The sequence below is a fragment of the Triturus cristatus genome, chromosome 1_1 (assembly GCF_964204655.1).
Source record: "Triturus cristatus chromosome 1_1, aTriCri1.1, whole genome shotgun sequence".
NCBI classification, from domain to species: Eukaryota; Metazoa; Chordata; class Amphibia; order Caudata; family Salamandridae; genus Triturus; species Triturus cristatus.
In genome coordinates this window covers 26,038,526-26,062,480 of record NC_140579.1, presented here as the reverse complement: position 1 = coordinate 26,062,480, position 23,955 = coordinate 26,038,526, and the positions used below count along the sequence as shown (strand labels likewise).

Below are 23,955 nucleotides of genomic sequence, written 5' to 3'. Positions count from 1 at the left end.
GCGGGGTCTATGGAAATTAGTGGATCCACGCAGATTCCAGAACTTTCCACCACATAAATGTGAGGAAAATGTGTTTTTTTTGACAATTTGTTAAGTTTGCAAGGGATTCTGGGTAGAAAAACCTGGTGGGAGCCAGTCAAGTAACCCCATCCTAGATTTCCCTGGGTGTCTAGTTTTCAAAAATGTATAAGTTAGCTAGGTTTGCCTGGGTGCCGGCATAGCTAGGGTTAAAAAAACTACAGCTAGGCACTTTGCCAAAAAGGCTCATTTTTCGCTGTGAAATTGTGGTGTGTCCATGTTGTGTTTTGCGCCGTTTCCTGTCGCGCGCTCTAAGCCTACCCACGCAAGTGAGGTACCATTTTTATCGGGAGACTTAGGATAATTCAGATTTGTAAAGCAACTGTTATTACCTATTGACTTTCAATGCATTTCTGCCTTCCTAATAAAAGACAATGTGTAAAAAAGAAGTCATTTTGAAAAATGACTGATAATTCTCATGCTAGTATGAGTATTCCCAATTTTGGAAATGTGCAAATGTCTACTGTTTATAAACTCTATATTTTGTTCCCATTGCAGAAATACATAGGTGTCTTTCATACCGATTTTTCCATGTATACATTTTCCCAGAATAATTGCTATATACCCGGTACATAATAAAAAACCATTGCAAATCACTGCTCAGTTTTTGGCTCTGGGATCGTCGGGTTCATGGTGAACCTACAAGTCCTATATATCACCACAACCAGTAAGGTCCCGCGGATGTAACAGTATATTGCTTTCAAAAAGCTGTCATAATTAGAAGCAGTTACGTGTGAAAACGTTGACACAAAAGGCTGTTTTTTTCAACTAATTTTCATTTTTTCCTGTATTTAACCGTTAGTTTCTATAAAGAAGCCTTGAAGAATCTACAAAAATGACCCCTTGCTGAATTCAAAATGTTGTCTACTTTACCAAAATGTATAGCTTTCCAGGATCAATTATAGCTTTCATACCCATTTCTACCATTAACTGAAAGGAGGTTGAAAGCACAAAAAATAGCAGAAATAGGCTATGTCCCAGAAAAATGCCAAAACTGTGTAAAATTTTTGGTTTTCTGACAAACGTCTGTCATTCCCTAGAAGCTGGGGAAATGGTGATTTCAGCCCCACAAACTCTTTTTTGATACCATTTGCAGGGAAAAACACAGATTTGCAGCACTTTTTTTCCATTTTTCCCCCAAAAAACAAAATATGGTTGTATTTTGGCTAATTTCTGGGTGCCCTCCAGGGGAATCCACAAACCCTGGGTACCTTTAGAATCCCTATGATGAAAGAAAAGGAAGCAAATTTGGCGTGGATACCTTATGTGGTCAAAAAGTTACAGGAGCCTAAGCGCAAACTACCCCAAATAGCCAAAAAAAGGCTTAGCACGGGGGGGGGGCGGAAGGCCTAGCAGCGAAGGCGTTAATGTGATCTGCCAGTACCCAGACATTAAATCAAATGTACTGAGGTACCGGGCAGCCCTCAACCGATCAATGAGCTCATCAGCTCCGGGGATGGGGTGCGCGTCAGTCCTGGTGACTGAATTGAGTCCTCAGTAGTCCACACAGAATCGGAGTTCGGGTGTGGCACCAGGCACGGCAGCCTTTGGGACCAAGACCACTGGGCTGGCCCAAGGGCTGTTAGAGGACTCAATCAACCCTAACACAAACATCTTGGAAACCTCCTCCTTGATGCAAGCTCTCACCCTGTCAGTCACTCTGTAAGGTTTTATGTTTTACAGAAGGACTGTCCCCAGTGTCCACATCATGGACGCACCACTCAGTGACACCGGTAGTCATGGAGAACAGATCAGGAAACTGTCCCAACAGTCATCTTGCTGCTCAGGGGTCAGGGCGGGAGAGAGGTTCACACAGTCCACTGACCCATCTTGCTCTGTTGCAGACAGGAGGTCAGGAAGAGGCTCAGTCTCCTCCTCCATGCCATCCTCCATTGCTAGGAGCATGCCCATTCGGACCGCTCCAAGTGGGGCTTCAGGCGGTTTACATGCAGGACCCACAAAGGGTTCCTAGGAGACCGCAAGTCCACCAGGTAGGTGACATTATTCTTGCGCTCCACCACCTCTAATGTTCCGGTCCACTTATCCTGGAGCGCACTGGGCTCCATGGGGGCCATGACCCACACTTTCTGTCCAGGCTGAAACGCGATCAGAGTGGCATTCTGATCATACCTCCGTTTCATCTCCTCCTGGCTGGCTTCCAGATTCGCCTGAGCGAGTTGTCTGAAATGCCTATTTTGGTTTCTAAAGGCCAGCATGTAGCTATATACATCCTAGGGAGGTTTACTGGGCACTTTCGTCCAGCCTTCCTTTACCAAACTCTGAGTTCCTCTTATAGGGTGACCATACAGCAGTTCATAAGGGACTGAACCCTAAGGACTTCTGTGGCACCTCTCTGTAAGCAAACAGAAGGCATGGCAAGAAGACGTCCCACTTACGCCTCATGGGTTCCTCAAGACCCATAATCATGCCCTTTAGGGTCCGATTGAATTTCTCAACCAGCCCATTACCTTGGGGGTGGTAAGGAGTGGTGAACTTGTAGGTTACACCGCACTCCTGTCACAGGGACTTCATATCCTTAGATATGAAGTTGGTATCCCGGTCTGACACCACCTTTCTGGGGAACCCCACATGGGAGAAAATCCCCGTCGATGCGCGTCCCACCACGGGGGCCATCACAGTCTGGAGAAGGATGGCTTCCGGGTACCGGGTGGCATGGTAACCAAGACCAGGATGAACCTGTTTGCCATGGCTGTCTTGGTATCCAGAGGCCCACAATGTTAATGCCCACCCTTTCAAAGGGGGTGCTGAGTACAGGGAATGGTTGGGGAGGAGCCTTGTGCTTCCTTCCACTCTTACCACTTGCCTTGCAAGTCTGACAGGTCCTGCAATGAGTATCTGAACTCTTGCGCATTTGGGGCCAATAAAAGTGGGTGACAAGCCGTTCAAAGGTCTCGTCTTGCCCCACGTGTCCTGCTAAAGGCACATCATGAGCCAGACCCAGTAGGAAGGCTCTGAAGTGCTGGGGTACCACCAGCACATGGGCTGACCCAGGCTCAGTAACATTAGGCTCACTATACAGGTGACCATTCTCCCAGTAGATCCAATGTGATCTAGACTGATCACCTGCTGCCTGGTTTGTGGCCTGTTGCCGCAAACCCACAAGAGAAGAGCACTTCTCCTGCTCCTCGCAGAACTCTTCCCTGGAGGGGCCTCCTTCCTGCTGCCAATGGGTCAGCTCAGGTAGGTCCCCCAGTTCAGCTACTTGTTCCCCTGTAGGTTCCAGGGCATCCCCCTCAAGGTCTGCCTCCTCCTGGACCGTGGGAACTTCGGGGGCCGGTTTCCCGCACCCCCTGCCTCTTCTCATTAGGGCAGGTACCTGGGCCACTATCTCAGGCTCCAGGTCCTCTTGAATACCCTTACTGTCTGCCATTGACCTAGTGGTCACACACGCCCACTCAGGCAGAACCAACATCTCCAAATGAGACCTTCTCTTCACCTTATCCCAAGGGGAGCTTTCCAAATCATTGCCTAGCAAACAGTCAACAGGCATGGCTGGCCTCACAGCTACTTGAAAGGTACCTGAGACCCCCCCGCACTCAAAGGGAACCTGGGCCACCTTGCAGCAGCTCTCTGAGTTGTCAGCGGCAACTACAGGGTAAAATGCATGGGGATCACCTGCTCTTCAGTCACCAGCCAACAACTGACAGCTGTCACACTGGATCCGGTGTCTCTCAGAGCCTCCACCCTATGGCCATTGACGGTCATCCACTGCCTGGATTTCTTAGTGGTATCAGGCAGCTGGGTACAAGGAGCCATCTCACTGTCTCCTAGAGCGACTAGGGACATCTCTGCGGCACCCCACCAAACTTGGGCATCCAAATCCTCCCCCAGGGCTACACTAGCCATCTGCCGGGACGATGCATCAGTGAGTGCAGCATTCGCTTTCATGGGACACTTAGGATCCCAGAAGCAGTGGCCCACCTGACCACAATTTTAACATTTCCAGGGCGCCTTATGAACAGGAATATGTCGGGCCCCTGGTTTCTTCTCAGGGGGAGGCTGGGAACCCTTCCCTTGGGGATTACTTTGGGGTCCTTTCTGGAACTCCCTCTGTTTACCCTTGTCCCCTCCACTCTTCTTCTGGGGACCCTCCCCACCTTTGGCAAAGTCTGCCACATGACCCTTGTGGACCCGGGTACTAACCCAGCGGTCTGCCTCCTCAGCAAGCTTCCTAGGGTTAGTCCGCTTACTATTAATCAGGTGCGGGCGTAGCTCTGGAAAACAATTACTGGACAAGTGCTCCCAAGCAATCAAATCATAGAGTGCTTCCAAATCATTCACTTTGCTACCCTTCACCCAACCATCCAATACTCTGCAAAAAAAAGACACATATTCCACCCAAGTACTTGACTCCAGTTTCTTACAATTTCTAAACCTTTGTCTATAAAGTTCTTGGGTCAACCCATAGCTGGCCATTAAGGCTTCCTTCATGCGGACATAGGCATTCTGGTCCTCAGAGGGCAAGTCTAAAAGGTGTCCCCCCCCCCCAATCACTGAGAAACCGCCCACACAACCCCGCTCCCCAATCCTTCTCAGGGACCCGGTGGGAGGATATGGCCACTTCATAGGCCTAAAACCATTGCCCAATATCTTCATGCTTGTGGAACTCCTTAATTACATCTTTGGGGATAAAAACTCTTGCTTCTACAGGCATGGATGGTGTGCTGCCACCAGAGGGAGTAATTTCTAAGCTCTTGGCTCTCAGCTCCAATTCCCTCAACATCCTCTCATGCTGTAAATGCATTCTCTTTTCTTCCAAGGCTAACTTCTTATTTTCTAATTCCATCTGACCACCCATTTTGAGCTGGGCTAGCTCCATCTTACGCATTCTATCCCTCTCCCAGTCCTCCAGCTCTCCTGGGGACAGGCCTTTTGAAGAAACACTGCTGCCCGCCCTGGAAGGTACTTTCTCCCCGGTCAGTCCCAATGGCCCATCTAGCTGCCCATCTGTATTCTCTGCCTCCTCCCTAGGCTCTTCAGGATGCTCAGGAGCCTTCCTAGCTTCCAACCAGGCCCTCCGTGCCTTTTGGAACTCCTCCTTCTTGGTGAGGCCTTTCACAGAGATTTTAAATCTTCTACAGAGGGTTTTAAGCTGTGGCACAGTGTAGGTATCAACCCTCCTTCAAATTGTAGATCCATAGATGTGTTGGATGCTGCTTTGCTCATGGTGACAAGGATTGGCAGTTTTTAGCAAAAAATAGAAGTCCCAAGGAAAAAATTCTAAAAAAAATGTATGTGGTCGCGTTATGGTCTGCAGTCACTAGTAGTGTACACCAATCACTGTATATGAGTCACAAATAAAAGTCCAAATCCCCACCGCTGACCACCAATGTTAAAAATGGGGGCCTCTAGTTGGCAATGGTTTGCACCTTTGTTCAAATAGGGACCCTTGCTTCTAGTCAGGGAAAGGGGGATACACTCCTAAAATAACCCCTGCTCACCCCCTTGGTAGCTTGGCACGAGCAGACAGGCTTATCTCAGGGGTAGTATGTAAAGCATTTGTGAAGACACACAGAAATACAGTGAAAACACTACAAATGGACACCACACCAGTTTAGAAAAATAAGTAATCTTTACTAGACTTAACACAAGACCAGACGACACAAATCCACACTACAATATCAAGAATATGACTTTAAAATTGTAGAAATAGCTTAGTTCAATGTAGATGGTAAATGCAACACTTTACCCTCAAAGTACCCTGGATGCGTAACGCAAAACAAACAAAAGGGTCGCAGGGAAGGTGATACATCAGTTCCTTTCTTCGGGGGAGGTGATGCGTTGGTGCCTTACTGCAGCGCAGGGGAGGTGATGCATCGGTTCCTTACCGGAGAGGAGGTGATTAGTTGGTTTCTTACTGCGTTTCGGTTACGATGCGACAAGATGGCGCCTCGATGCGATGCGACGATCCAGTGCAATGAGACAAAATGGCGTCTTTGATGCAATGCGACAACTTGGCTGCGATGCGTGCACGCCCGACGGCCGTGCGGCGAACGCCGTGGACTCTTGAGCCGTGACAGGCCCTGCGACACGCTTCTCCAGTGATGCGACGGCAACCTCTGCGGCGGCGACGCACTTCTCTGGCGATGCGTCGGCAAACAGCTGCTGCAGCGGCATTCTTTTTTGGCAATGCGACGGGCAACAGCTACTGCGGCGACACACTTCTTCCTCGTTGCGTCACGCTTCCAGCTCCCAGCGACACGCAGTCTCTAGAGGTCCCAAAAACAACAGCAGGCACCTCTCTGCAGGCAGTATTCCCAGCAAGGAAATTCAGGGGAGCTGGTGGTGAAGTCTTTGTGTCTCTGAGACTTCAGAACAGGAGGCAAGCTCAGATTCAAGCCCTTGGAGATATTCCTCAGGATGATAAAGTACACACACATTTCCTCTTCTCTTTTCCTTGGCAATAAGTAACCACTGCAGGCCAACCTCAAACAGCAAACAGCACAGCGGCAGTCTCCTCCTTCAGCTTGGTTTCTCTCCTTGGCAAAGGTTTGTCTTGATTCCTAGAAGTGATCTAAAGTTCTGGGCCCCAATATTTATACTACTAAATGCTTTGTTCTCTGAAGTCAGAGAGAGTCTGTACCTAGTCAAAACCAGTTCTGTCCTCCCTGGTGCAGCGTCCTGGCAGGAGGTGGAGACAGCATTATTGAAAGCAGACCTGGCCCAGGTAGCTGAAAAGAAATCTCCTCCCCCTACTCTCTTTTCCATGTAGGCTCAGGCAAGTGAAAGGAAATCTCCTTCCCCTACTCTCTATTCAACCCAGGTCCTATTCAGCCCAGCCCTGACTCATCAGACTGCTGGAGCCAAAGCCCTCTCTAGCCCCCTGTCACTCACAACCCAGTCATGGAATACACAAACCTAGCAGAGGCATACTGGATGATTAGTCAAAAAAAGACCAAATTTCGAAAAGTGGTATTTTCAAACACAGAATGTAAAAATCGCCCACACTAAAAGATGTATTTTAACATTCTGAGTTCAGGCATACTAAACTTGTTTTTCTACCTTGTTCCCTGGGTCAGTTAGGATTATAAGATGTTATAATCAAACTGCCCCTTCTGGCCTATGGGAACTTGTAGCCTTGCAATAGTGAAAAATGAAATTGGCTGTCATTCACTATCAGGACATGCCACTCACATCAGGGCATGTCCTACCTTTCACATACAATGCACCCTGCCCATAGGAGTACCTTGGGCCTACCTTAGGGGTGACTAACATGTAGAAAAGGAAAGGTTTAGGGACTGGCAAGTGGGTGCACTTGCCAAGTCGACATGGCAGTCCCAGACTGCATACAGGCTCTGCACTGGCAGGCCTGAGTCATATTTTACAAGCTGCTTCTGTGGGGGGCACAACCAGTGCTGCAAGCCCACCAGCAGCATTTGATTTACAGGCCCTGGGCACACATGGTGCACGGTACTAGGGTCTGACAAGTAAATCAAATAATCCAATCATGGAGTCACTAATCCATTACAACAATTTACAATAGGGATCACTTGCACTTTGGCACTGAATAGCAGTGGGAAAGTGCCCAAAGCATCTAAACCAGCAAAAACATAGCAAGAAAAAGGAGGCAACAGCAAAAAAAATGAAACGGAGACCCACGCCAATGGTGCCAGGTCTAACAATCTGTGTCTTTAGTTTTATAAAGACAGAGATCATCCAGTTCAGTGTCATCTGCATTATCGTGAATATTGATCCTATAGTTTGGACAGCCCTGTGGGGTTTCAGTTACTGAGAAAAACTGACTTGGGAAAAGACTGAGTCTTGATGGAATTCTCCGGTCACTTCCAAAGGATGAGAGCAGGATACACTCTGGAAATATTGTGATCGACTAAGTAGACAGGAAAATCATTTTAGAATACATTTAAGGGAATTTCATGAATGTTGACTCAATATTCAGGAATGTTAGTCGACAATGTTAAAAGCTGATGAGATGTGAAACAGAATGAGGAGAAATAGGTCAAATGTATCTGTGATTAGTAGGGCATAGTCTACAACTTGGTCACCAGCAAGCCCTAAAGTCATTTGGCAAGCTCAATCTACTCTAACTGTGCTTTCTTCAGAAAAAGGGTCAATGTTGTTGAATTAGGGACTATGCCGTCATTGCTACACCGCTGGACATGTCTTTAACGTCATTTGGTTCCTAGTATACAGGTGGTGAGTTCCCCTCAAACTTCTTGGATGTACTGTGGTGGATATTTTGGCTGAGCCCTTTCATGTGGTATTTTTAGAGTGTCTAGGAGTGAATTTACATTGTGTCTTCTAATATACTTTGCTTATTGCAGTTTATGTTGGAAATTTGTGGTGATAACATGGTCATGGGAGTAGCTTGGATTGTGCGTAAGTGCTATGACATACATGGGGCCCTATCATGAGTCTGATAATCCTGGAACCGCAGACTCATAGTGGTGCAGCGGTGGCAGATCCAGCCACCACCGCACTTGCGGTCCAACCTCCCGATTACGACTCGGCCAGTCGGACCGCAGGGTCTGCCAGGAAACCGCCGTTCCCTGGCATAGGAGCGGTAGTCAGAGGCCGCACTATTCTTGGTGGGACCGCCATGGTCCCACCAAGCATATAACAAGTTTCCTCTCAGCCATGCTTTTTATGGTGGTTCCACCACCATGAAAAGCCCTAAAAGGCCTCCCTGTGCCTCAAAGATATCTGGATGCACACAGGTGGCATAACATGTGCCCCCTGTGTGCATGCACATAGGTTAGTAATTTGGTGGGTGGGCGGCGCAAGCTTTGGCAGAGCGGTGGCACTCCGCCAAAATTTTTTAATCAGGGCCATAGTGATGTTGAGGTTATCAAGAAGGTTACAGAGTATGATTTAGATTTTTGATTTGGTGGAGTCTCCTGGTAGCTCGAAGCACCCAAGTTGCACGTTATTTATGTGATTAATGGGATGTTATATAGTCAATGACTTCTTGGATGAAAAATGTTGAGAGGTCTGTTGAGATTCAGATTGATAATTCATAAGGCTTAGATGAGAACTGACCATGGAGTAGTTGTAGTACAGGCAAAATTTAAGGGCATTGCGCATTGCGCAAAACTGGAAAATTAAAGACGTGTGAGTCTTTTGGAAATTGGTATTTGTCCAAAGTGATGGGTAAGAAATACTTTTGTGGTGCCCTGATTTATTATGAGGCAATAAAAAGTAGGAAAATTAAGTTCTTGAATCCTGATTGATGATGGCACTACCACCAGACAGTAAATCTGAATTGTTGGATCTTGAGTAGTTTTTTCGACTGCTTTGCTCTTTTTGTTGTATTTGCCCTGTGCTCATGGATGAGTCACTCAAATTGCTGGGCTATAAAAGGTTCCATAATTAACTAAGTGCTCTGTTACTTGTCCTGAGCTGAATGTTTGTAGAAAGTAACTGCTGGGGCCTCGTTGGTGGGGTGAGTGAAGAGCAGTAAAACGGAGTTGTTGAGACTTTCATTGGTTGAAGGGCAGGTGCAGTACATAAAATGTAGTTACTGGATTCTGCACCACATTTATGTATGTGCAGTCGAGTCAGAAACATATTTCACAGAGAATAGAATCTAGAAGCTCTTTGATGCAATACTTCATGGGCCTGGTATTCTATCGTATAAGGGGGAATCTGAATTCCTACAGGGACTTCAGGTGGATCCCATGCTGGCCAAACTCTCAGGTAAAACTACAATTGCATCCATGATTGAGATGCTGATTGTGGATATATGTCAGTATATTGCTCAATCAATCAATCAATCAATCAACGAAGGACTTATAAAGTGTGACCACTCACCTGTGAGGGTCTCAAGGTGCTGGGGGAGGGACTGGATGTGCAGTTCAGTCGAAGAGCCAGGTCTTGAAGTCCTTCCTGAATTGTGGCAGCGGTGGTGATTGCCCGAGGTGCAGAGGCAGGGAGTTCCAGATTTGAAGTGAGGTAGGAGAAGGATCTTCCTCCAGCTGTGGTCTTGCGGATCCATTGGACGGTCATCAGGGCCAGATGGGCGCAGCGAAGATGTGTGGTGGGAGTGTAGAAGGAGAGGCAGTGGTTGAGATATGCAGGCCCGGCATTGCGGAGTGCTTTGTAGTCATTGGTGAGAAGCTTGAAAGTGATTTTCTTGATGACAGGTAGCCAGTGAAGGTTTCTCAGGTGGCCGGTGAAGTGGTTGCGGCATGGAATGTCCAGGATGAGTCTGACGGAGGGGTTCTGGATGGTCTGCAGTTTCTTTTGGAGTTTCTAATGGTGCCGGCATAGAGTGCATTGCCATAGTCGAGTCTGCTGCTGACGAGCACATGGGTTACCATTTTCCTGGTCTTGGTGGGGATCCAATTGAAGATCTTATGAAGGAGGTGGTGTGTGTGGAACAGGCGGACGTGACGGCGTTGATTTGGCAGTTCATTGAGAGTGAGGAGTCCAGGATGATGCTGAGGTTTCGTGCTTGGTCCGTGGGTTTGGGGGGATTTTGAGTGCTGTGGGCCACCAAGAGTCATCCCAGGCAGAGGGGGAGGACCCAGGATGAGGACTTTGAACTTGTGTGAGTTAAGCTTGAGGTAGCTTCCCTTCATCTAGGTGGCAACTGCCTTCATCCCGTCATGGAAGTTGGTCTTGGCAGCTGTGGGTCCATCTGTGAGGAAGAGAATCAATCAGCTGGGTGTCATCCGCGTAGGAGACAATGTTGAGTCCATGACTTCTAAGGATGGCTGCAAGCAGGGCCATGTAGATGTTGAAGAGGGTGGGGCTCAGGGAGGACCCCTGAGGTACTCCACAGCTGATCTGTGAGTTCTGATTTGAACAATGGAAGTCTGACTCCCTGCGTTTGGCCGGTGAGGAAGGAGCAGATCTATTCAAGGGATTTTTTCGCGAATGCCACCATCGTGGAGTCTTGCGCAGAGGGTGAGGCAGGAGACAGTATCGAAGTCGGCTGAGATGTCCAGGAGGATGAGGGCTGCAGTCTCGCCTGTGTCGAGGAGAGTGCAGATGTCATCTGTAGCGGCAAGGGAGCAGTCTCAGTTCTGTGGTTGCTTTTGAAGCCCAATTGGGAGAGGTCCAGGATGTTGTTTGTTCCAGCGAACTCGGAGAGTTGGGCGTTGATGGCTTTCTCGATGACTTTAGCTGGGAAGGGGAGCAGAGAGATGGGTCTGTAGTTCTTGAGATCCGTCGGGTCGACAGAAGGTTTCTTCAGCTGGGGGTTGATCTCTGCGTGCTTTCAGTCTTCTGGAAATGTTGCGGACTCAATGGAGCAGTTGATGGTGCAGCAGAGTTTGGGACAGATGGAGGTGCTGGCTCTGTTGAAGATGTGGTAAGGGCAGAGATCTGAGGGGGCTCCGTAGTGGATACGCTTCCTGATCCTGAGGGTGTCGTCAAAGGTTAGGGTAGTCCAGGTGGTCAAGATCTGCTGGGGGCTGAAGCCATTGAGTGTGGTGGTTGCCCATGGGGTTGGTGAGTCCTGGGTTGTGAAGCTGTCGTAGATCTCCTTGATCTTGCAGTGGAAGAAGGTGGTGAGGTTGTCACAGAGGTCTTGGGATGAGGGGATGTCTGCTTTGTCTGTGCTGGGTTTGGCGAATTCTTTCACTATGGCGAAGAGTTCTTTGCTGTTGTGAGTTGGCGCATTCCTCAATGGCTGCCTTCTTTGCTGTTCTGATGAGGCGGTGGTGTGCGGTGCATTGGAAGGCTGCTTTGTCTGCTGTGATCTTGCTTAACAAAAATGTTGTCCAAAATATAGTTTATAAAAAATAATTTGCAATGGGCGTAGATTTTCCATTAACTACGATGAGAAGGTATTTTTGTAAATGATATTTAGAACATGATATTTCTATCAGATAATATTTAGGTTGTGTTAGACCTGGCTTTTTCAGCTGGTTTATCCCCACACTTTTTGCTTTTTGGCCTCCTGTTTTTGACCCTGTTTTTGTTGATTTTTTGACTTTGGTACTGCCATGTCGATCTGGTAAGTGCACCCACTTGTCAGGCCCTAACCTTCCCTTTTTTAACATGTGAGTCACCCCTAAGGTAAGCCCAAGGTACCCCTGTGGACAGGGTGCAGTGTTTGGGAAACGTGGGACATGCCCTGATGTGTGTAATTTTCACTATTGAAAGGCTATCTGTCTCATAGGATAGAATAGGAGTTTATTTATAACATCTTAAAAATATAGCTTCACATTGGGACAAGATAGAAAGTGGAGTTTAGCATGCCTGAACTCAGAATATAAAAATGCATCTTTTATTAAGGATGATTTTTATATTGTGTGTTTGAAAATACCACTTTTAGAAAGTGTGTATTTTCTTGGTTAGCCATCCTGTGTGCCTCTGCTGATTTGTGTATTGACTGTCTGGCTTTGGAGTGACAGGGGCCGGGGATGTGCATTCTCTCAGACGGCCACCGGGGGGGGGGGTTGATGTGTGTCCTGCCTTTCCTGGATGAGTCAGTCTGGGCTAAATAGACCTGTGCTGCTTTTAGAGTAGGGGAGGAGATTTATTTCACACCTGAATGGGCCTTGTCTGCCTTTGAAAATGCTGTCTCCACCTCCTGCCGGGATGCTGCACCAGAGAGGACAGAACTGGTTTTGGCTGGTGTTAGAAATGGGATCTTTGGTTGGCTAAGGCTTGCGCCAAAGCCAGGCAGAAACCGCCACTCTAGTCAGGGCAAGGGAGTTACACGCCAAAGATAACCCCTGCTCACCTCTTTGGTAGCTTGGCATGAGCAGTCAGGCCTATCCCGGAGGCAATGTGTAAAGCGTTTGCAACACGCACGCAGCAACAACATACTAGGCACACCACAAAAGGAACTCCACACAAGGTTATATCAAAAATAGCCTTTGTTTTATCATAAAACACATTAGAATAGTAATCACACAATATACACTGTGCCAACGGGCACTGGGCAATATTTACAGGGGATTATATACACATGACAGGGCCACCTGGACCACTGTCAGAATCATCACTTAGTAAAAATAGTAAATGTAGAACATATACTAAACGTAGAACACAACCAGTACTTACTAAACACTGTACTCAGCATTATCCTGTAACACAAATCCTATTATGCACAGTATCACATTAGGCGTGAGATATATTCTGTGCCAACCTCAAAAGCCTAAACCTATTAGACCATAACCTCCTAAACATAACCCACCTTAGGAAATAATCTCACTAGCATAAACCACAGTAGGCAAATAACCTCCTACCTAAACCACAGTAGGGAATAACTCAAACATAACTCAGTATGAAAAACCTCATAGTTCTAAAACCACATTAGAGGCATAAAACAGGGAGCGTAAATCATAGCCTATAACTCGCATTTCCTAGCACCACATAAATAACATTAGCACCTCACCTCCTAATAAAAAGCATCGTAGAGGCATATATCACATTAGGGCCTGGTGCCCTAGTAACCTAACAGTCCCCCTGGCCAACTGGCCTTCTCAAAGGGCTCAAATGCCCTGTGTCCAAAATGTCAGGGCGTGCTGCCAAAGCAGCAGAATCCATGTGCGCAATTGTGCTGGGGCAGAGGAGTGCATCTCACTCCTATCTCCTAGCGAGAATGCCCCCAAAGGAAAGATGGCCTAAACATTGCAGCTGCCCACTACTTGCTGGGCAGCTGGGAAGAATTGGAGGCCTGGCACAACTGTGCCGCTTCTGTCCCCCCTTAGAGACTCCTGACTCGTCTATGCCCAACTCACTGTGGCTGCCCCGCGCTGGTGCGGCGCAGCTATGGCACTTTTCATCAAAGGGGGAGCCGGCACCTCGGTGCCCTCTGGACCCCCCCCCATGGATTTAAACACATGGCCCCATCGTTGAGATGGCCAGCTCTCTAGCGGTACCACCCAGGTGCCGACAGTGAGCCTTGAAATGCCCCCATCAAGAAATGCCTTGTGGGAGCCACGCGGGCTCTTGAAGAAAAATATGCCCCACGTTGGAGCGGCCCGCTGCCAGACGGGGCCGCTCGGACTCTGTGCTCTTGAACAGGCACCAACAACAAAGAGCCACTATGGAGCACCACTCACCTGCTCTGGGGGCAGGACTCCTCCGGTCTTCGCTATCCGCTGGGACCGACGCGGGGCTCTTCACCGCTTCTCTCCTGCTGGTGCCTACGAGGCTCTCCCTCACTCACGGGAGCCCCGCGCAAGCGTGCGCCAACCTCCGGGGATGACTCTAACTTCACCCGGGCCCCCTCCTGGGACCAGGGACTTTCCTGGGCACAGGCAGGGCTCCCTCCCTCTGGCACACAGGAGCCCTGCTCGAGTCGACTCCGCCATTCCCTGGGCTCTTCCGCTACCGTCCGTTAGGCCACGCCCACAACCAGGCGGGCCGCAGATCACGGCAGAGGTCTTTCCTCCCTTCTCTCGGCGGCAATGAGGGGTAGGCTCCCTCTTAAGAAACAAATAAAAGTGTGGGGGTGGGCACCGGCTTGGGCCATCATGACACGGGCCGGGCACCCGCTATTAAAGCGAAAATCAGTGGGGTGTGCACCCGCTAGCGAGCACACCAGCGGGGTGGGCACCTGCAGGCATTTAAAAGCAAAGAGATCGGCAGAAACGCAGGGTGGGCTCTCACTAAAGGCACCAGGCGGGGGAATCCCTATGCTGGGGATTCCTTCTAAAAGGGCTGCAGCTGCGCGCTGCGAAGCCCACGCTCCTTATCAGCTGGGCAATTAAAAGATAGCGCTCCCAGGCGCTAGAAGCAAAAATCAAAGATAGCGCTCACAGGGGCTAGGAGCCACAGCTCCTTAGCAAAAAGTCCATGAGTTTCAGGGGCATAGCTGGGCCCAGGGAGGCCAGCACACAGGGCCCTCCAGCAGGGAGGCAGCCTCCATGGCGGTTCCTCCTGGGCCCCAGCAGCAGCAAGCCCCCTCCGCCAGGAACAGCACCCCAGATCAGACTGAACATTTTCATGGGGTCACAGACCCTATATTTATATCACACAATCCTTTGTCTTTAGTGCAGGGCATGGGGGAACCAGATGCAACTGGTTCAGGGGGGATTTGGAGCACTTTGTTTTTCAAGGTCCTCTTCCCCTTTGTTAGTTGGGGGCTAGGTGATCAGACACACCACAGGGGACGGAGCCAGCATTCGCTAGGGAAGGCACCATCCTATTCAGAGTCAGGGGATTACCCCTCCCACTACTCTTAGCTCAGGTGTCCTATTCAGCCTGCCCCTCTTGGAGCCACCCATACCTCTCAGCTCCTGTCACTCACAAGCCAGACATGCAATTCACATCAGGCAGGCAGACACATAGCACACAGAAATGCCAACTTCTAAAAGTGGCATTTCTAAAATAACCACAATAAATCTGCGCACACCATTGTGCAGCATTTATTCACACAATTTCATACATACCAGAGTTGACCACACTGCTCCTCTCATAACAGGAATTACCACTGACACACACTGATCAGGGAATCCCCAATTCATTCCTATGGGAGGGCAGGCCAACCATACAAATGTAACACAGAGCGCACGCACTTTACACTGGACCAGAGAGCTAAAGTGCACAGAGGCCTAAAACCACCAACACCATGTCAGAGCTAAGGCAAAAAGTTTAGGGGTGAACCTGCCAAAAAGGGCCAAATCCAACCGCTGGGTAAAGAGCTTCCCTGCCGCCAGAGAATAAATTAATTTGTGCTATAAAGAATGGGGCCCAGACCCCTGAATTTTAGATTACTGTTGAACTAAGGAAGCTGCCAGGAAGAAGAACCGGGAAAGCTGGAGGAAGAGTACTGCCCCTGTGCTGTGCTAATGTGGTTGGCCTGCAGTGGTTGCTTCTGTCCTGGGCAGGGAAAGCACTGGACTGTGCTTTCATCATCCTGCCGTTAGAGTTTTCTCCAAGGGCTTGAAGAAGAGCTTGCCTCCTGTTTTGAAGCCTCGGGGATACAAAGACTTCACCCCCCGCTCCCCTGAACTTTGTTGCTGTGAGTTCTGACCTGCCAAGAGGTACATGCTGCTGCTCTGGGCAGTTGGGAGCTGGAAAAGTAACGCAACAACAAGAAGCGTGATGCATCCGTACCTGTTTCTGACACATCTCCGAAGAAACCGACGCAGCACCTGCCCGCGGCTCAAGAAATTGCCGCACGCTGCATCAAGTGCACCGATCTACGAAGACCGAGATCACCGCACCGATTGCAGCGCAGGCCCTGCTGTGCTGCTGCAAGAACTAACACATCGTGGGACCGCGGCTGAAGAAATCAACGCAAGTGCAATTGCCACCGCCGTATCGAGAACCGACGCATCCCCAATCCTCACACATCGCACCGGGGCGCTAAGTCTGCTAGGACACCAGAGACGCAATAAGAAACAGACGCATCACCTCCTTGCAAAGTAAGGATCTGACACATCACCTCCTCTGGAGTAAGGAACCGATGCCTCACCTTCCCTGCACATAAGGAACCAACGCATCACCTTCCCTGCACATAAGGAACCAACGCATCACCTTCCCTGTGGCTGTTCTTGTTTTTGATTTTGATGCATCCAAGGTACTTTCTGTGAAAAGTGTTGCATCTGCAATTTGCTTTGAACAGAACTGTTTCTACCTTTTGAAAGTCATATTTTGATTACTGTACTGTGTATTTCTGCCGTTTTGGTCTTGTTTGGTTTAGATAAAGATTACTTACTTTTCTAAACTGGTGTCGTGTCCATTTGTAGTGTTTTTCACTGTATTACCGTATGTGTGCACAAATGCTTTACACACTTATTCTGAGATGAGCCTGTCTGCTTGTGCATAGCTACCAAGAGGGTGAGCAGGGGTTATTTTAGAAGTGTATCCCCCTTACCCTGACTAGGAAGAAGGGTCCCTACTTGGACAAAGATAACTACCTCTGCCAACTAAAGACCCCCATTTCTAACAGGTATTACTTGATATTCTAGTACCATACACTCAGGGACACATCCAAGTCTCTCAATCCTCTGTTAAGGGTTCCTAATGATATTCTACTGCCCTTTTCAGACTTCTTTCAACCTGAAGAAAAAACACTGAGATATTTGTAAGTTAAGTTAGCTAGCTAGCGAACTCACTCTCATTCTGTTTACTCTCAAGGCTTTAACATTATTGGAACAGGAATAAAGATTCAGCTTAGCATCATAATTTTACTTTGGTCAACGGTCACCTGATCTTCTGGTTAGGTCTTGACGGCATCACTGGAGGCCTTGTGGCAAAGCAAAGGACATTATTCCTATTCCTGTAGGACTTGTTTCATGTCTATCAGTCCAGTGATACTGAACAGGAGGTATTTAAGGCAGCACACTTACATGCACAACCTTTTTCAAAGTCAGTGATACTCAGTGGAAACAATCCAGACTGACTGGCTATCTAAGAAATGATGAATGTTTATTCCTTATCTATCAGCATTGAGGCAGTTATGATTAACACTGTAACAAGTACTACCTAATCAGACAATGAGGGACAACGTTTCTAATATTGACTACACCGGTCTCCCAAATCACTTTTTGGAGAGAGAATCTGCATGGTTACCAGTAAATATAAAGAGGAAGAGCAACAGACATGACATTAGAACCCCTAAGAAGAGTGGTGACAGCTTTCTAGAATTAGTTCCTATTTTTACCTGTATCTGTAGGAGATGTGGAAAGTTAAAGGTGAACTCTAATGGAGTCTTTTCTGCTCCTGTGACAATTTTCATAATTATTCTCTCAATGAGTCTTTGTCACCTCTGTCTACTTCTTCTCTCATGCCTTCATGCCATCATTTGGGATAACAGATTTGGAATGTTGGGTTCCAGTGATAAAGTCTCTCCTCTGGTCTAGCTACTCCATTCAGGCATCCCGAAGGGCCTCCATTAGAAACGCATATGGCAAAATATGCTTGAATTCAACTATTTTGTTTACGAAATTCCTGCAGGAGAAATTACATTTAGGTTTGGTAGAGTTATTATTAGAGGAGATTTCTCCTGCTTTTGGCTAATTAATAAGTGTTTGTTACCTCCATGGGACTTTCTTCTAGCACTGAGTACCTTAATCCGCGGGCTGCAAATGAACCCCTCCTGGGAGTTTCTATGGACCTGCTCAGGCAGAAGTGATATTATCTGATAACTGTGAGGTTTAGAGGGTTTGGGCTAAGTGCCCCTGTTCACCGTGTACCCTGGCGCTTTAAGTCCAAATGATCCTACCTTCAGATATATCCAGTAATTATGGTAAGCCTTTGAACCCAACATTGTTACAGTTTACTAAGAGATCAAGAGAGTACTCCGCTTTAGGAATCTGAGCTCTACCTGTTGGGCATCACCCATGCACCGGCTAGTTACTCGAAACTTTAAGTGGCTGATGGACACTGGGGTGGTCTCTATGTGAACTTTGGTTCAACTTGGATTTCTTTAAAGGCATCTCCTGTAATCCTGGGTACATTAATGATTGTTTCTATGGCTAATGAAAAGACTGAGGTGCAAGTTCCTGGTTTGATGCAGTGTAGATAATCTAGAGAGGGATGCTGCGTTCTCTGTAGGGATGAAAGAGTCCCTGACTTCTGCATTCCCCCATGGCTGTGCGTATGAGGAAATGGTGCCCTAGATGTTGGTTCTGAAGCTCTCTTTGCATTGTCACCTGTGTGTTTTATCTTTAATTTCCTGTATAACCTGCAGTGTATGGTGTGCAGAGTTCATGTTGGTTAGTTGTTGGGTCAAATCAGAAGCATACCATTTATATATATTCTTACATATGCAGAATTGGGATAAGAGGTTGGATGAGGAGGTAATTACCAGAATACATTCTGCGAACTTCATTACTCTGATTCACCGTTCTTTGTCCCTGTCTTTACTGTACTCCTGACAGGAAATAGTTTTCCTTTGGTCCCAGTCAATTAAGGAGGTCTTGTGTGAAGAGAAAGTCTGATTGGTTCTTGGTAGGGGTGGGCGGAATTTGCGGAATTAACCTTCGCAAATTATCGCGAGAATGTTTAAAATTATCGCAAACAAGCAGAAATATCGCGAAGATGCGGAAGTTTTTTTCCGGCATGTTCGCGCGATTTTCTGCATGGTTGCGGGTCGCCAACTTACCCATGTGGCTGCTTGCGGGCGCGGCCATCTTGTTTTGAGTTGTTCTCGCGGTGCATGATCGCGAGAAGAAAGACGTGATCGCGCGACGCATGACGTCACTGCGGGCGCGAACTGTCGCGAGACAGCGCAAATGGCTAAAAACAATACAACATCTCATGGAGAACGCGACCGGATCAAGAAAACTTGTCGGCGAACGCAGGGAATCAGGTAAGGCGATCGCGCGCGCGCGAGAATGTATCATTTTACAGCGCGAGCAAGAAACAAATTATCGCCAAGCTGCGGAAACCGGAATTTTTGACATCTTCGCGCTCTCCGCGGAACGCAAAAATGTCAAATTATCGCAATTTCCGCGAACGGAACGAAATTTTTGCCCAGGCCTAGTTCTTGGTCCTTGAGATAGATTCACCTCATGAAACTAAGGACTAGAGAGAAAAAGGGAGAATCACAAGAATTAAAAGATAATCCTTAATTTGGCTCTAGTAAATTCATTCAGAATCTTTGGGGCTGGTGTAAGTAGGGACTGGCGTTCCATTAATTTATGTAACTAATATAAATAATTGGGGACATGAAATTTGAATAAAACGTCATGAATTCACAAATTTTAAAATGATAGACATCTTTTATTCTTACCTTTTTTTAAATCGAGGGTGCCTCCTTTTAACGCTACTCCAACAACATTCTTGGTCATTTCTCCATCTCCACCTTTTTCTTTCCCTTTTAATGCACCCCCTTCTGGATTTTTCACTTTCCCTCTTCTTCTGGAGTTTGCCGCAGTTCTGTCAATATTGCCCTCCTTCTCCCTTGCTCATTGGTAATCCATTCCATATTACAGTCCTATCTCTGTTCAATTTTGTGTATTTTTTCTTGTATGTTCTTATTACTTTTTAATTTCCTTTATTAAACTAATTCTTGTTCTGATTAATAATTCCTATTGACCTATATGTTGAATCATTTGATTGAACTTTGTTGGAATTAGACCAATTCGTTGATGTGTTCTCATGTAAAACATATTCGCAACGAGGTTGATGATCATCATGTGGAGGCCCAGTCTGATGCATGTATGGAAGGAAATATAGTGTTCTCTAATCAAATTACCCACCTACTCGCTCATGTAAATTTCAGGAATGTGTCTGTAAAGTATACCACAAACTCTATACCACCTTCTTTGGTTCCCTCATAACTCACCCAACAAAACTTCACAGAGAAATCTTTAAAGCATATCAAGAAATCTATACAACCTTCCCAAGCTCCCTCATCACCAATCCACCTAACTAGCTCATCTAACATTCAGAAAGGCATCTGTAAAGTAGATCAAGATGCCTGTAGCACATTCATAAGCTACTCTCATCACTCATCCACTTGACTCACTCTACTTAAAATCAGGAAGACATCTGTAAACTATGTTAAGACATCTGTCTGACTTTATTAAACTCACTAATCAATCTCCCACCTCCTGAATCAATCGGTTCTTGATAAATCCATATGTCTGTTTATAAACAACTCCCTATGCATTTCGGGCAGGTCGCCCTTCGTCAGGGGTGGTATGTTACGGGTGTTTAGTGCTTAGTTCGTGCTGGTGAGATCACCGATTGATTCAGCATGGAAAAGTCATAAGCAGTTCATATGAATAAAGAATTCAACGAATGAACTGCCAATAACCTTTGTCTGAAAGTTCTTGTTAATCGTTTTTTATCCTGCTCCTCGCAGGTTTTTTAGCTGTGCCTAGGGTGATGTCGCTGAGTTAAGCGCCACTACTTTATTGTATTCTTGATTATACCCCTGTCAGAGGGTGATACCCCTGGAGCACGCTACAACCATACATCTCAAGCACAACCATTGGAGCGCGTGTTCAAACCACGCTTTATGTTTCAAATATATCAAGAAATCTATATCACCTTCTTAGGCTTCCTCATCTCACTCAAAGAAAATTAAGTCTTTAAAGAATATGGAGTAATCTACACCACCTTCTCAAGCCCCCTCATCACCCTCCACACGTACTAACTTGCGTAACATATTGAAAGTTATCTTAAAAGTGTTTCAAAATTCTATGTCATATTTAAAGCCGCTCGTAGGCAGAGGAAGAATCGCAACCAAACTGGATGGACACAGCCTTTCACTGCTAGAAAGGATATCGTGGAGGTCAACACGCCGACTGGCAACAGAACAAGACCGGGGCTTTTAACTTTTTATTTTCACCACTCTCTACGGGACTGCGAGGTCCAGGGTGCACTCGAGACTGCTGACGACCTGCACCTGGCTCCTCTTCCCGCTCCTCCCCCGGCCACTACATCAAGCCTCGCGGCCCCCGCTTCACGGGTGCCGCTCGTAGGCAGAGGAAAAATCGCAACCAAACTGGAGGGACACAGCCTTTCACTGCTAGAAAGGATATCGTGGAGGTCAACACGCCGACTGGCAACAGAACAAGACCGGGGCTTTTAACTTTTTATTTTCACCACTCTCTACGGGACTGCGAGGTCCAGGGTGCACTCGAGACTGCTGACGACCTGCACCTGGCTCCTCTTCCCGCTCCTCCCCTGGCCACTACCCCCGCCCTCTTTACAATCCTCATATCTATCACCTGGCCTCGCGTGAGCGGGACGCGTGCGGGGCGCAGTCCGGGGTGAAGCCCGGGCTAAGGGCGGGCCGTCTAAGGCCGTCCGAGGACGATTGAGGACGGGCCGGGCCCCTTCCCTAACATCTTACGCCTATTGGTGAGATAATTTCTAACGGTTGTTGTCTTAAATTTACCTATATTGTGGACTTGATATTAACCTTTATTAGGTTTTTCGCCCTAACTATATTTTTAGTTTTCACTGTTAGCGTAGTATCATGGCAACAAACGCTGATAAATCACAACTTTTAACTGTTAACACCTCTAAGGGACCGGTGTCTGGTACTATCGACCAATTCTTCAAGCGCGTATCTACAGTGCTGGAGAAGGAAATAGCGGACACAGAAAAGCGCTTATCCTTAGATCTGCTAGCAGGCAAACGCTCTTCACTGGGCAAAATTGGTAATGCTGTCTCGCCAGAGGTGCTGACTAAGGGTACTACAAGACCTGACCCCTGCAAGTCGCATGGAATGAGTGAAGAAGCGACCTCTGTCAACACTCCTTCTTTGATTTCTATCCCTGAGATCACTAGTAGCCCAACCTTGTCGGGACTATCAGCATCCCTGAATCTAGTTATTTCTTCCCCCCCGGTGGTAAGAAGACGTATAGCAAGAAAGAGACGAGGGACACTCACTAGGACACTCACAGTTAAAAAGAAGAAGTTTCAACCCTCTACCCAAATACCGAATCAGACAGCTTCCCTGGCACCACTTACCCCTCCCTTATTCTCCAATGCTTCAGGTTCATCTCCTAGCCAGGATAAGATGTCCGATTTATTAGTAAAAATTGAGACTTTGGTTAAATCCCTTTTATTGCCCCTCCTAGAAAGAACTAGATTAATAAGCTTGCACCTGGTTGATCTAAGCTCTCAAATGGAACAGTATAACTTGGCGATATTAGATCTTCAAAATACTAAGGCGATAAGTAGTAGCAACGATCAAGCGCCATCTTCCCCCTCAGAGGTGTCGCGACCCTTGACTGGTGACAATCCTATGACATCGTGCACCAAGCAAGGGTCTAGGCGTGTGGAGTCTGTGGCCAATAATCCTAAATCTGACCCCATAGTAAACATAGAAGAACAAAAACAAAAACGTAAAAACATTACAAATTCGCAGGGCTCAGAGCATATGAGAAAAAGGGTCACTGAGGACCATGAGAAGGAAGAATGTTTACATCAGCCACAACATATTCCAGTAAATAACAGAGTAGATCTACCCCCAGAATCTGCTCCGTACACGATCATCATGACAGGGGTTCCCGAACTATCAGAGGGGGTAAGGGAGGATTTCTACGCACTGAAAAATAAGACCATTCATTGGTTGAATCAGAATAGACCGCTCCCAGCCCATATAAACGGAGAAATCCTGATGGTTAGACGCACTAGCTGGGTAGGCACGAGGCCAAAAGATAAGAAGGGGGACGCCATAATTATAAATTTCAAAGACTACAGAGCGGTTAGGTGTATAGGCGACTGGTTTGAATCCAGGGGGGAGGATATGATTACCACGCATCTTGTTAACTACTTCTATCCAAGAGAACTGATCTCCCACCCTAAACCTTTTGGTATAAACGATTTTCAGACAAACTGGAGGGAAGTAGATAACCGTCTTTTTCACCCGGCTGTTCGTAACCTTGCTTCACGCTTTTACCCGCCAAATAGGTTTCCGTTGAGCAGGATACCGATTAATAACCATCAGCCCCCTCAGCCTCCAAATCAGGCATACTGGAATAATCACTCCCATCTAAACCAGAGATTTAATATCCATACCTCTAATCCCTATACAGTTCTGTATGGTCTGGAAGACGTAGATTGACTCAGCACAGCAGTAGACCAACTACAAAACTTTCCAGCACCAGACCATATTTCTATGAGTGATACTGATCAAGTAAAAAACGTAGCGTCCCACAAGACAGAATTAGGTCCTCTTCCCTCAGCAACTAACTCCCCATTGTCGAGAAGCTCTGACATTATTACAACGAGGAACACGCCTAGAAAATCAATTAAGCAACAGGGGGGTATAGCTAACAAGGTCCAAGAAAACTCCCTAGACACGAAAGTAATCCACATGAATGATAGCCCAGATACAAGCAACGAGGACAACATAATACAGTTAATTTCATGGAACATTGCGGGTTTAGGCTCCAAAATAGCAGACGGGTCCCTAATAGACTCTGCTCAAGACTTTCAAATAATCTGCTTGCAAGAGACTTGGTCCGTCAACGAACTACACTTGATGGGCTACAAAACATATTTCTCAGGGGCAACTGCAGG

General features: G+C 47.2%; 1 gene segment (V, D, J or C); it reads right to left on the bottom strand.

Annotated features, from left to right (window-relative positions):
• LOC146869204 (immunoglobulin heavy constant mu-like) overlaps positions 1-23,955 on the bottom strand; it is a 484,927-nt gene that overhangs the window by 198,753 nt on the left and 262,219 nt on the right.